The sequence below is a fragment of the Phascolarctos cinereus genome, unplaced genomic scaffold, assembly GCF_003287225.1.
Source record: "Phascolarctos cinereus isolate Bilbo 61053 unplaced genomic scaffold, phaCin_HiC Scaffold_726;HRSCAF=1367, whole genome shotgun sequence".
NCBI lineage: Eukaryota > Metazoa > Chordata > Mammalia > Diprotodontia > Phascolarctidae > Phascolarctos > Phascolarctos cinereus.
In genome coordinates this window covers 32,286,946-32,301,223 of record NW_027556098.1, presented here as the reverse complement: position 1 = coordinate 32,301,223, position 14,278 = coordinate 32,286,946, and the positions used below count along the sequence as shown (strand labels likewise).

Genomic DNA, 14,278 nt, shown 5'->3' with positions numbered 1-14,278 from the left:
CTCATAACAGACCATTTTCAAAGAAATCTTAATTGTGAGGAAGTTTTTCCTCATATTGAATCGAAATTTGCCACTACACAACCTCTAGTACTTGCCTTTGGCACCAAGGAGAATAAATACATCCCTCCCATAATACCCCAAGTATCTGAAGCCAGCTATCATGTGCCACAGAGCACACTAAACCAATTGTTAATTTTCATTATTTACACCTTAGAAATCAGTAAACAGTAAAAATCAGGGCTAGATTTTTTTTTTACTGGCTAAACTTAAGAAAGCAACAAAACATTAATAATGCAAATTAACTTAAAAGAGTATGCAGAGCATGCTTTTTTTTTTCAAAGAGCCCACTTGTTAAACATTTACCAGCACATTCCCCTTCCTCTAAGACTTCTCCTAACCAGGCTCCCTTGCTGTTTCCACCAATTCATATTTGCCAAGGTTTAAAAGTCACCCCTCATTCCTGATCATACTCCTGTGTTAACATGTTCCAACTTGTCACTGTCAGGTCAATTCAACAAACCTGCTCTCCCAGGTACTGAGGAAACAAAGATAACTCCAAACTCTTTTCTTCCAGCTCTTTATCTATGCCCTTAAGGAGCTTACAAGGTAAGGTAAGAGGGTGGCATAAGATGAGACAGGCACACAACTATTATCACATTTAGGAAAATGCACTGAGTGTGTGAGAGAAGGGCAGGCAAAATGCCATGAGGAATTTGAGGAAGGAGAGATGATTTTCGTTTGGGTCGAGGGGATGCTCAAAGAAGATTTCATGGGAAAGGTATCACTTGATTTCCACACAGAAGGAAGGAAAGAAGGTATTTACAGTGGCTATGATGAAGGAAGAGGGTCAGTTTATTTTTGCTATGGGGAAAAGAGTGAGCACAGATTTAGGATAGAGTCAAATAAGAACAAGAAACAATGAATGATTCCATTTGCTTTGAACATATCATAGGAAGTGAATCTGAGAAAAGGACAGAAACGGGTTGAAATCAGGCTCAAGAAGGCCTCAAAAGGCAAGATCAGGCATTTGTCATTCATTTGCTAGGCAAATTTTGTGACTAGAGTGACAGGGGGAAAAGAGAGCAGTGAGATATGATCAGAGAAATCCATTATCAATCAATAAACATTTATTAAGCACCTACTATGAGACAGACACCCACCTAAGCATTACGTGAATTTGGTGTCACAGTGGATAGTGCTAGATTTGAATTCACAAAGATCTGAATTTAAATCTGACCTCAGACTTTTATCACCTGTGTGACCTTAGACAAATCACTCAACCTCTCTCAGCCTCAATTTCCTCATCTGTAAAATGAGAGAACTGGACTCACTGAGGACTCTTATGTCCCTTCCAGTTCTAAATCGAGGGTCCTATGATCTACGAACTTATAAGTTCACTGGCATTTCTGTGAAGAATTATTTAGAGAAGTAAGGGGAGTTAGGAAGATAAGTTAAGAAGCTGTTAAAGATGGTATAGCAGAAATAAAAGACCTCAAAGGTCTCTCCCAGTTCCTACAGTCTTTGAGTCCAAGTGAAAGGAGACGATGGCCTGAGATAGAACAGCTGCTGGGGGAGTAGAAAGGGAGGAAAATATGGGAGAGGTTACAGGGGCCCTGAGGAAGACTCAGCAACTGACTGAACATGAGTGGGAGAGGGAATAGCCCATGACAACTCTGAGGTTTCAAGCCTGGTCGACTGGGAATAAAGTGGCGCCATCAACCGTTAGGAAGAGGGGTAGAGTTGGAAGACAAGAGAATGAATTCATTTTAGGACGCATTGAGTTTGAAGAGCTGGTGGCATGTCCAAGTGGCAACAGACAATAGGCAGCCGAAATATGACACTGGAAATCTGGGAAGGGGTTGAGGGTGGAGATATAAATAATGATGTAGTTTGCATATATGTGTAAACACAGATGTGGTGGGATAAATGAGATTACCAAGGCAGAGATGTCGAAAAGGAAGAAAAAGTCAAATGGAACTTTGGGGATTTAAGGGATGGGGGAACATGAGTCACTGATTACAAAAAAAAAGGCAGGAAAGGAGACAGTAGATAGGTAGAGAACCATGAAGTTATGCTGTCATGGAAACCAAGAAGAGAAAGGGGATGGGGGAGGGGGTGATCAAATGCCAGACTTGGCAGAAAGGTAGGAAAGAATTAGGACCACAAGAGGCCAATGGACCAAGAGACACAGAAGTCGTTAGACATGTTCCAGAAAGCCTCTTCAGTATTGCTGTGGGGATGTAAACCAGACTGCAAAGAGTCAAGAATGACTGGGTAACCAGGAAGTGGAAGGAGCCATTATTTTTTATTTTTGCCTTTTTTTTTTTGTGAGGCAATCAGGGTTAAGTGACTTGCCCAGGGCTAAGTGACTAGCTTACAGCTAGTGTCAAGTGAATGAGCTCTAATTTGAACTCAGGTCCTCCTGATTCCAAGGCCAGAGCTTTAGCCACTGCGCCACCTAGCTACCCCCTGAAGAAGCCATTATTGACTTACTATTTCTAGAATCTGGAAGTGGAGACAAGAGATAGGATGTTTGCTAGAAGAGTCAAAGCAAAATTTTTTTTTCTAGAACTGGGGAAACCTGAGCATGTTTATAGGGTGGGGAAGGAACAGGTCAAAAGAAAGAAATCTAAGCTGTATAGGGAGTCCTGGTGCTGCCAATTATTACCTGTGTGACCCTGAACAAGAAACAATGTCCCTGCATCTCAGATTCCTTGTTTGTAAAATGCAAAGGACCAAATAACATTTGAGATGTCACTATTATTCTAAATCCTATGACTGGAAGGAAAAAAAAAAGATTAATGGAGAAAGGTCACGGAAAAGATGCGGGGTGGAAAGGGATCAAGGAGACAGGTGGAGGGATTAGCTCTGACAGGGCAGGGAGCTTGCTAACTGTCTGAGCCTAGAGGAAGGCAGGAGAGAATGAATGAGAAAACAGAAGTTACCAAGAGAGTTAAGAAGGACTTGCTCCAGTTTGTCCTGGATCATCCCTGTCTTTTCAAAAGGGTAGAAAAAGGGCCTGCTATCTACCAAGACAGCTTAAGGGAGGGGTGAAGACAATGTCCTTCCCAAGATGGAGTGACCAGAAAGGAACAATATTTCAGGTGTGGTCTGATAAGTATAGAAAAAATGGGACTATAATTGCTCTCATTCTGAATGCTATGCTTTTATTAACAGGCTATAAACAATTATTAAGCATTTACTATGTCAAACACTGTGCTGGGGGACACCACTGGTTTATGGGTCATCCCTGGTGACTTCTGGAGTGCAGTTTCAGATGAATGATATGGTTGGCTGCCAGACTGCAGTTTAGAAAAGAGGAAGAGGAGAGGAACCGGAAGCATGGAAAAGTAAACAGCAAAAAGTCTTGTCATGGAATTTAGCCATGAAAAGGAGGGGAGATATGGGATGACAGCTAGTGGGATGGCAGGATCAAGAGAATTTTTTTTATTTGGGGGGAGGGAGGATTGGGGAGAGATGGCTGGGTATGGAGGCAGTAGAGAAGCAGCTAGCAGATGAGGAGAGATTGAAAATTAGCAAGAGACTAGGGATGATAAAAGGTGCTGTCTTCTGAAGAAAACAGGATGTGAATGAGATCAAGGGTATAGGGGGTTTGCCTTGGCCAGAAGGATCACTTCTCCTTAACAGAGCACCTAAGATCTCATTTAGCCTTTTTTTGGGTTTCCTGAAATTGAATTGACTCATATTGAACTTGTGTTTGACTAAAATACCCCAAAGTATTTTTTACATGAGCTGCTATCTAGACACATCTTCCCCAGAATGTACTTACTTTGTTAACCTAACTGTAGAGCTCTGCATTTATCTCTTTTGAATTTTGTCTTACTAGATTCAGCCCATCACTGTAGCCTATTGAGATTTTTTTTTTTAAATTCTACTTAAAGGATGACAGGCCTAGAGTTGGAATTGACTTCAGCGGCCATGTGGTCCAACTTCTTTATTTTACAGATAAGAAAACATAGACCCACAGAAATTAAGTGGCCAGCCCAATGTCACATGGAAGAATGAGCAGGGTTTTGTTACCCTGATTCTGTTATCCAATGTATTAACTATCCCTTTTATATAGTTCCCTTTTATGTAATTCTGCAATATCTATAAATCTGACCAAACATTTCATAATCACAATCTGACCAAATATTTCATAATCATGAAATAATCATGAAAGTCCTCAATTTTTAGGGAGAGAGAATTTTTAAGAATTATATGGTCAAGTATAAAAGGAGAGATACAATTATAGGATAATAGATAACAGCATCAGAAATCTCATGATCATCTAGTTCAACTTTCTCATTTTACAGACAAGGAAACTGAAGCCAGACAGGTGAAATTACTTGTCCAAGGTCATAAAAGCCCAAATAAGTGGCAGACCTAAGATGTTCTTTCCAGAGCACTGCACTGCCTCTAACAAAGTATGACACTACTGCTTGAGAAAAGTTAATGCTGTAAGGATCGTGAGATAATATAAGTGAAGGTGCTTTTAAAACTGTAGAACACTATGAAAATGTATATTATTATTATCAGTACTACTCCTAGAGAGCCAATGATATATTGCAGTGGTGTCAAATTCAAACAGAAGCAAGACCATTAAATCCTTTATAAGCATCCCTACACATATTGACTTGGTTTTAAAGTATGATGTTATCTACGTTTAATTGTGCTTTTATTTATTTTGTTAAATGTTTCCCAATTAAATTTTAATCTACTTCAGGCCACACTAGACAGTGTTGTGTTGTGAGTGCAGGCTGGGAGTGTTGTGAGTGCAGGGAAGGGAGAGGAGGAGGGAGGAAGGAAAGAGGAAGGATGGAGGGAAGGAGGGTAGAAGGGAAGGAAAGACAAATAGAATTGAATGGGAAAAAGGCACGTAAAGAGCACATCTTTTCACCCAGATTTGACCATTTAGTAATAGTATAATTATTGAGCTACTCTGTATTCTCATGAAAAGCATGACATATTGCTGGTTATCACACTTAGTTATATGGGAGCTTAGATGGCAGGTAATCATCTGTACTTACTAGAATATAATATAATGCAACACAAAGGAGAAGTTCCCATTGGAAAAATCTGCAACACCAGCAGTTTGTGCCTAGCTGTTCTGTCTGGGCCACAGTGAGTGATCACTGGGGGCTCCATCATTAGCCTTTGCTTGACTGAATTTGAGCAGAAAAGTAGCCCCAGGATAGGCCGTTCTTACAAATTTCTTCTATTTTTACTCTCCTCCATCCTTACTGGCAAGCTCCAAGCTGTTATGTATGCAAATTAATAAGGAATACAATGTTCAGAAGGCCCAGGAATACGCCCAGAAATAAAACAATGGAATCCCTTGACTTCTCAGCTCCATGTGAGCTTCATAAAAAGCACCTTGCCGCTCAGCAAAGGGCATCTTGGGAGATTTAACATCCATGGAACCACCACTAGCTTGGTATAGACCTCACTGCTCACCTTTTAAAGGTGAGAACTTTATGTTCCACTCTCATCACTTCCATCTTTTATGTTAAGATTCAAATGACTACCTCAGGGAACTGGGTCAGCACTGACAGCCTCCTACTAATCTCTCTGTTCTTGGGAAGATAATATTTTACTAGTCCAACAAGTGTATTTTATTACCAAAATGTGCATAAATTTTCAATACTCCAGCCTATTTAAATTGACTTTGTAAATCACGTTCCTCATTAATTTTTAAAAGCTGATTCCTTTTCCAGAGCTTTAGTTCCTGAAAGCCCTTTCTCTTTTTTTTAATATTTTATTTTTTCCTCAATTACATGTAAAAACAATTTTTAACATTCATTTTTTAAAAATTTTAGAGTTCCATATTTTCTCTCTCTCTCCCTTCCACATTCCCTGAGACAAGTAATTTGATATAGGTTATACATGTAGAGCCCCTGCTTTAAAAATTTGTTGGCCACGTTGTTACAGGTCCTGAGCAAACAGGAAAAGCAGAACGCAATTATTGTGAAGAGATATTTCATTTTTTAGAAGATGCTTATCTTAATAATAATAGTTAACTTTACACAGCACTTACTACGTACCTGGTATTTTATCCTCACAACACTGGGAGGCGGGTGATTGTTATTATCAACCCCATCGTACAGATGAGTAGAGTAAGGCCAAGGGGATAACTTGACCAAGGTCACACAGCTAATAAACATTTGAGGCTGGATTTGAATTTAGGTCTTCCTGACTTCAGGCCCTGCATTTTATCTACACCATTAGATGCTTAACAAATCACAACAAAGAAAAATCAAAGGCCCCTAGAAAAAAATATTTTGAGAAATCCCTCCCACAAACTCCTCTCTTTCCTTTTAATACGAGACCCATATTATCACAGTACTTCTCCTTTCTTCTACAACTGTTAATACATTTCTAGAGTATCCTTGTGAAAGTATAACTACTCCTCTCTAAAACTTACCTTTCTTATTGATTTGAAGATCAAATAAATAGTAAAAATCTCTCATTGGTATTTAAAGTCATTCGTAAGCTGATTCCTTCCTACACTTACAGTCTTAGACTTTACTCTGCCTACCCCTTCCCCTCATCATGTATTCTGTCATGCCACAATATTGGCTTCCTTGCTATTCCTCAGACAAGATGGTGCATCTCCCACCTCCAGACATTTTCCCTGGCTGTCTCCCACTCCCTCCTCATTTCTGTCTTCTGGCTTCCCTGCTCAATTCCAATCTTTCCCAAGAAGCCTTTCCTGATCCCCTCTTAATTCCACTGTCTTACCTCTGCTGATTATGTCCAATTTATTATAGGGATGTGCTGTAGTTGTTTAACAACTGAGAAAATGTGCATATAATACACTTTTAAGTTTAATCTGCATTATTAAAATCTTTATGTCTAGACGATTACCAAACAAAACTAAGTCAAGCCCTGATCTGTAGTGCATGCTGATTTCCAAAGCATAAATGTTCACATTGAAAATTTGATAATTGGCTCTCCCAGGCTTGCAGCAGCTGGCTCCAGTACATCCCTCCCTGTGTATATCTTGTTTGTATGTAGTTCTCTGAATGTTCACTCTCTTAGACTGTGAATTCCTAGACAGCAAGCACCAGGTTTTTGGTGTGGTTTGGGGCCTTTCTTTTTATTCCCAGCACTTAGCATACTACAGGAGGTGCCTAATAAATACTTGGTGAATTGACTTATTGACTCAATGATTTCATAAATAATAAAATGTGTAAAGTTGAAACTCAAAACTCAAAAGTTTTTCAGAAGACTTATTTTCCTTCTACGTTCCAGTTGTTACAGGCATCACTATAGCGAGGGCTTAGACTACTTAAACCAGTACATTTTCAGAGCTCCAAAGGAAAAAGTCTAAGATACTTGCCATAGTTCATCACTCATTATAAGTGGGATACATTATACAATAAAACAGCAGAATGTTTTTCCTTGTCAAACTCCTTTGCTGGCTCACTCATCCATGTATTTCCCCTAACTGAGAAGACAGACCCCGACCCCCCACCCAAGGGTTCTATCCCAGACCCTCTCTCTTTATACTGTCTCACTCAGAGAGCTCCTCAGTTGCCATGGATTCAATGATAATCTCTCTATATATAACTTCCAAGTTTATATATTCAGCACTGGTCTCTTTCATGTGCTCCAATCCCACATCACCAACTGTCTACATCCAAATGAATGTTTTTTAGACATCTAAAATTCATGTCAAGACAGAACTCACCATCTTTTTCCCAAAAATGTGCTCTCTTTTTAACTTATTGCTTTTAAGGATATCCCAATCCCATTCATCCATGTTCCCATTCTTGACTCACCACTCTGTCTTCAAACACCTATATCCAAAGACAATAGTTTGAAAAGACCAAGGTCCTCCAGGGCCACCTCCAATTGTCCCGATCTATATCTGGCCAATGGACTGAGATGGCTCCAGAGGAGAAAGTGAGGCTGTGACTCTGCACAGCCCTCTCTCACTTAAATCCAATTCACTTGCATGTCATGCCATCACCTCTTTGATGTCCTCTTTGAAAAAGATGGACAAACAACAACACCATCCGATCAGTTGCAAATTCATATTGATTCTAGTTCTACTATAACTCACATCTATCCCCCTCCTTTTTTTTTTCAAACCACTGAGTCACTGTGATATGACCAATGTTTTCCTGATGCATCTTCCCTGTTTTCCTCCCTCCCCTGATGAAAAATGATTGGCCCCAAGGTCCTTGACTCAGCATTCTGGCAGCTTTTTTGGTTGGGACCATAAAAAGTTCCAGATGCATGTGGTCAGGGTCTCTTAGGTTTAGTGGGTGCCTCTGACCACATGAGTCACCACACCTTGATGATGTACTGACCAGAAGCATTTCCAGATAGGATCAACTCCAGATACACTTAGTGCTACCATATCTTTGTTCTATGTCCTTGTTGAGTTTGAACAAAGTAAACCTCGTTTGTTCAATGACTCATAAGCGCCCCATTTCATCCCGACACTGAACTTGAATTAAGAAGGCACTGGGGTTAGATGTTAGACCATCCTACTTCAGGACCATATGTCCTCGTGCCTGAACTGCTGCTGTAGTCTTCCAAGTGGTGTCTGATTTATATCTCCCCTCTTCACTCCATCTTCCATAGAACTGCCGAAACACCAATCTGGCCATGTTACACCCCTGCTCAAAAAGCAATAACTTCCTACAACCTTTAAGTTAAAATACACACTCCTCTGTTTGGCATTCAAAGCCCTTTTTAAAGTGGCTCAAACCTACTTTTCCAGATTTATTATATGCTACTGCTACTCATGCACTCTATGGTCTGGTCTGTGATGAATGAAATACCTGAGAGACAGAGTTTCTGGGAAGTTAATAATCAATTTGTTAATTAGGCTAGCTAATAACAAATGAATGGCCAGTAGTTTCTCTCAATAACTAAAGATAAAACCATGAAGACAATGAATGCTTTAGATAACTTTGGAAAAGGGGGTACCCCTGACAGGTGAAAACTCTGACTGGTGAATAATTAACGAGAGGGTGGCTTAGGAGTCTTCAGCTGCTCCTGCTGAGAATGTGGCTTGATCATGAGACTCAATAGCCTCTAGCAATCTAGACAGAGGACCTATCTCTCCACCCAGACTTCTCTGGTTGGTTTTCTCCTTCATGAGCTGGGTCACCCTAAACTCCAATAGAGGGGTACAAGGACATAGGTGTGTTCCCTAAGGTCACCTACATCAGATTCAGTTTACACTCTAAAAAGAACTAAGGTCTCCTGGTTGGGTGAGGTCCAACCCAAGATGAAGGAGCATCATCTGTCCGACATGCCACCTTCAGAGACTGGCTGACTAACCTACAGGGGCTGGTCCCTGAACGTGAAAATAAAGGAAATAAAAACTTAATCATAATTTAATAATTAGCTGTTAATACGATAATTTGCAACATAAGATAACAATTTCTCTAAGGTCCAACTGTCTTTCTTACTCTTCCTCACGTACGACATTTAATCTTTCATCTCTGTGCCTCTGCAAAAAGCTGTCTGCCATACCTGTGAAGCCCTCCCTCCTTAACTCCTGCCTCTAAAAATCCTTCGCTCCCTTCAAAGAGTCCACTTCTTCCCGGAGACCTTTGCTCATTTCTACAGCTGCTAGCTTCTCCTCCTCAAATAATCTTTTATTCACTCTGCATATTGCCTCTATTTAAACACATATGCCTATATTGTTGTTGTTCAGTCATTTCAGTCGTGTCCAACTTTTCATGATCCCATTTGGGGTTTTCTTGGCAAAGATATTAGAGTGTTTTGCTCTTTCCTTCTCCAATCCATTTTATAGATGAGGAAACTGAGGTAAAAAGAGTTAAATGGCTTGCCCAGGGTCACAGAGCTAGTAAGTATCTGAGGCCAGATTTGAATTGAGGAGTCTTCCTGATTCCCAGCCCATTGCTTTAACCACTTCACCACCTAACTGCCCCATTACACACATACACACACACACACACACACACACACACACACACACACATATGCACAAATGCTGTCTACACAGCTATATAGATATCTACACAGAACATAAATATGCTCCCTGAGGGCAGGGAATATTTTATTTTTGTATCCTAAGCACCTAGCATAGAATGCCTGGTGCACAATGATAATGAGGAGGAGGAGAAATAGGACAAAGCGATAGTAATAATAATAAGTATGTATACAGTATTTAAATTTTTACAAAGCTCATTTCATGTATTAACTCTCATTTGACACAATGACTTTTTGAAGTAGGTGCTATTATAAATATCCATTTTACAGATAAGGAAACTGAGACCCAGAGAGGTTAAGTGACTTCCCTAGGTCACACAGCTAATAAGTGCCCAAGGATGGATTCAAACTCAGGGCTTTCTGTCTCCAAGTCCTACCCTCTATTCACTGTATTACCTAGCTGCCTCATAAAATATTAGACACTTAATAAATGCCTGTTTGCCAAGTAAGAGAAAAGAATTTAAGGTATTAATTCACTCCAGCTTTTCCATAATTCCTATAACAGCATCCAATCCCATTAAATTCATCAGGTATTGAATAACACCAAGGTCTTTACATCTTATTTAAAATGTAATTAGTCTTCTCAGTGCCCTCTGTCTAAACTTTTCATCTTTTCTTAGTAACACAGATCTTGGCAAAAGCTTCATTATCTCTAATAATACAATATTATTTCACCTTCAATAAGGGAAAGTTCCAAGGGTCATCCCCTCCTACAATTTATTTGCAGTCTCCATGCAGGCTTAGCATTGGAGGAAGTGGGGAGGAGGGAGGAACCCTCAAACAATAATACTTAGCCTTCTTCTCACTCTTGCTCATCTCATATATTCTACTCAATATTCTCTCCAACTCTGGTCTCCCTCCAAAATAGCTACTTCTAATCCACATTTAACAATCTCTCATCAAGTATGCCACCCAAATTACATACACACACATTCTTTTCTTCCTATCTTGCCCCCTACACACCCACACCCACAATGCTCTGAGGGGTATGGCTGCTGTCAGCATCTCTGGTATTTCTGACAATTATTTCTAGAACTTTCTTGGATGAACTAGGAAGCATTAGCTCAGGAATATGTTTGCAGTGATATGCAAAAGTTTATCCCATCTTACTTCTTCTCACAAAGTAAGCGTTCAGGGTAAGTAAAGTCTTCTCCCTACATAAAATATTTGACAGACAGAAAAATTAAGGTATACAGCCTTATTGCTTATTACTCTTTTCCATGCAAGCTAGCTCCATGACATCTCTCCTATCCATTCCCTTCTCTCCAACTACACTGGTCGCCATCTTACTTCAGCCACACTGGCCTTTGTTCTGTTCTTCACATATGACTCTCCACGTCTCTGGGCTGGCTGTCGTCCAGGCCTGAAATGTTCTTCCTCCTCAGCTCCTAATCTCTGATTTCCTAGTTTCCTTCTAAGCATCATCTTTTGTATGAGGCCTTTCTTGGTTTTCCCATTTGTGACTTCTTTCTCTTTTATTTGATTTGTACATACCTATATGGGGGCATATTATTTATTTCTCTAGGCCCTATTTCAACTCTTAATCTATGATTCTGTGACTTGAATTTTAATCTTCTTCACAAAGTCTGTGACATTTCTTTGCACATTTACGATTTCTTTATTGCAGTGAGATAAAAAAAAATTGCACTTAAATTAACCTATTATGTACCAGGTTCTTTGCTAAATGCTTTACAAACAGTATCTCATTTGATCCTCAGAGCAACCCTGGGAGATAAGTGCTATTCTGATTCCCTACTACACAGTCTGAAGAAACCAAAGCAGACAGAGGTTAAAGAATTTTCCCAGAGTCATACAGATAGTTAAGCATCTGAGGATGGATTTCCTGACTCCAGGCCCACCACTGTATCTACTTTTGCCATCTAGCCTCCTTTAAGCAACTACATTATCAGAAATAACATTAGCAAACTCTTTTGAAACCTCACTATTCAACAGATGATAGTACAAGAGATGGAGGGCTGAGCCTCAAGTCATGAAGATCTGAATTCAAATCCAGCCTCAGATGGTTACTAGCTGTGTGACCCTGGGCAAGTCATTTAATCTGTCTGCCTCAGTTTCCTCAGCTGCAAAATGACAATCATGGTAGTACTTACCTCCCAGGGTTCTTAGGAGGATAAAATGAGCTAATACTTTGTAAAACATTTTGCAAAACTGAAGGCCCTATATAATATATATTACATATATTATATTTGGAATGTATTACATATAATATATATCTTGTTATGGGAAACTAGGTGACACAGTTTATAGAGCACGGAGTCTGGAGTCATAAAGACCCGAGTTCAAATCCAGCCTCAGACACTTACTACCTGTGTGACCCTGGGCAAGTCACTTAACCCTGCTGGCCTCAGTTTCCTCATCTGTAAAATGAGGTGGAGAAGGAAATGGCAAACCTACTCCAGTATCGCTGTCAAGAAAACCCTAAATGGGATCATGAAGAGTAAGACATCTTTCTTCTTCCTATTATTATTATTGTTGTTGTTGCTGTTATTGTTACAGAAGGATGGAATATAGAGATTCTAGTTCTAAATTCTATTATCCTATGATTTCTAAGATCCATCCCATCTCTAAAACATTATGGCTCTCTGATTCACATAGGAAGGTTACAAATTGGGATTTCAAGCAAATTTAATATGTTACTCTCTTCCATTAGCTAGAATTTCAAAAGCACAGCTCCTAAACTGTTACTGAGTAGGTACCAACATATTCTTGGAAAAAGGAATTGGAATCAGCCTTGGTACAGTCATTCCAAAATGTTTCTCTTTGGTGCCAAAAGGATAAACAAACACTTTGAAATAACAGATCCACCCTTTTTCTCCTCCATACTATGCAAAAGTCATTTTTCTCTGGGTGTGGTACAACAGAGGTTTTTTTGGGTTGTGTGTGTTTCTGCGTGTGTGTGTGTGTGTGTGTGTGTGTGTGTGTGTGTCTAAACCACACCAATGCTTCCAGAAATCTAGGACAGCTCCATGAGTCCTGATGCTCTGACTCACAGGATACTAGCTGTATTTGCAAAAATCCAAAGATGTCCAATAGGTAGCCCATTCTTAGTGAGGCTTAAACCATATTAAAACATAATTGGGAAACAGCAAAGAAAAAAATACAATAAAACATAGATAATGTTAATTATAGTTTTCTAATTCAACGTGCAGCCCTCAGAGATCCTTATGTGTGGTTTTTTTGTTGTTGAGATGTTTCAGTCATGTCTGACTATTCATGACCTCATTTTGGGGGTTTTCTTGGCAAAGATACCGGAGCGGTTTGTCATTTCCTTCTCCACCTCATTTTACAGATGAGGAAACTGAGGCAAATAGGGTGAAGTGACTTGTCCAGGGTCACATAGCTAGCAAGTATCTAAGGCTAGATTTGAACTCAGGAAGATGAGTCTATCTCCAACTACATCACCTGGCTGCCCCTAGCTGGCAAGTTTGGCACCACTGAAATAATCCACTAGTTCCAGATGAGAAAATTCTGAAACGAGTTCAAGACTACCAAAAATAGATAAAATATCTTATTGTGGAAGCATAGGATTTAAATCCTAAAATTTCAAAGAAGATAAAAATCATCAAAATTAAATAAAGAAGACTCTTATTCTAAATACCGTGATTTGAACAATAAAATTAGACTCAGATTTTGGAACTGTTATGGACTGAGCCTGACTCAGGCCAGTTCCCTGGTAGTTTGATTTTGAGGTTGAAACAAAAGGGACATTCCTAGGTCATTCAACAGTTAACAAAAGGAGATTCACTTATCCAGAGCAACAAGGAGAAGCAGTGGGAACCCTTGAGCTGATTCAGCTAAGCGAAGCTTCCAACATAATCCACAGGCCAAGTATCTGAGAGTCCCTTAAGCTCCTCATGGCTGCTTTGTACTCAGGCAATGAAGAAGTGATGTCAGCAATCTGAGCCCTCAGTGATCTGAGCCAACCAAGTCTAGAAGAATGTCTCAATATGTTTTAAAGATATGAAGGGGTCAAGATGTTCTTCCTACTATAGGATTAGAAATAACAATAATAATAATAATAATAATAATAATAATGACAATACAATAACAACACTGTTGTTCAGTTGGGTCTGACTCTTTATGACCCCATCTTGAGTTTTCTTGGCAAAGACCTGGAGTGGTTTGTCATTTCCTTCTCCAGCTCATTTTACAAATAAGGAAACTGAGGTAAAATAACTTGGCCAAGGTCACATAATTAGTAAGTGTCTGAGGCTAGATTTCTCCCTGACACCAGGCCAAGCACTCTATCCATCACATCACCTAGCTGCCCCAATAATAA

General features: G+C 39.6%; 1 protein-coding gene across 1 annotated transcript in view; it reads right to left on the bottom strand.

Moving 5' to 3' along the window:
- Positions 1 to 14,278, bottom strand: part of ATP10A (ATPase phospholipid transporting 10A (putative)) — a 295,670-nt gene that overhangs the window by 254,613 nt on the left and 26,779 nt on the right. The gene's annotated exons all lie outside the window — the stretch shown is intronic.